At 48.5% G+C, this 544-nt stretch overlaps 1 protein-coding gene across 1 annotated transcript in view; it reads left to right on the plus strand.

Moving 5' to 3' along the window:
- The window catches only part of LOC109961793 (DNA topoisomerase I, mitochondrial), a 31,238-nt gene that overhangs the window by 13,056 nt on the left and 17,638 nt on the right, over window positions 1–544 (plus strand). The gene's annotated exons all lie outside the window — the stretch shown is intronic.

Consider the following 544-nt stretch of genomic DNA (forward strand, 5'->3'; position numbering starts at 1 on the left):
TCTTTGGCATCAACTCAACTCGCCGTGTTTGGAGGAGGAGGAATGCTGCCTATGACTCCAAAAACACCGTCCCCACCGTCAAATATGGAGGTGGAAACATTATGCTTTGGGGGTGTTTTTCTGCCAAGGGGACAGGACAATTGCACCACATCAAAGGGAGGATGGATGGGGCCATGTACCGTCAAATCTTGGGTGAGAACCTCCTTCTCGCAGTCAGGGCATTGAAAATGGGTCGTAGTTGGGTGACAATGATCTGAAACACACGGCCAAGGCAACAAAGGATCGGCTCAAGAAGAAGCATATTAAGGTCATGGAGTGGCCTAGTCAGTCTCCAGACCTTAATCCCATAGACAATCTGTAGAGGGAGCTGAAGGTTCGAGTTGCCAAACATCAGCCCAGAAACATTAATGACTTGGAAAGGATCTGCAAAGAGGAGTGGGTCAAAATCCCCCGAGATGTGTGCAAACCTTGTGGCCAACTACAAGAAACGTCTGACCTCTGTGATTGCCAACAAAGGTTTTGCCACCAAGTACTAAAGCACGTT

This window comes from Monopterus albus, unplaced genomic scaffold, assembly GCF_001952655.1.
Source record: "Monopterus albus unplaced genomic scaffold, M_albus_1.0 scaffold59.1, whole genome shotgun sequence".
Classification (NCBI taxonomy): domain Eukaryota; kingdom Metazoa; phylum Chordata; class Actinopteri; order Synbranchiformes; family Synbranchidae; genus Monopterus; species Monopterus albus.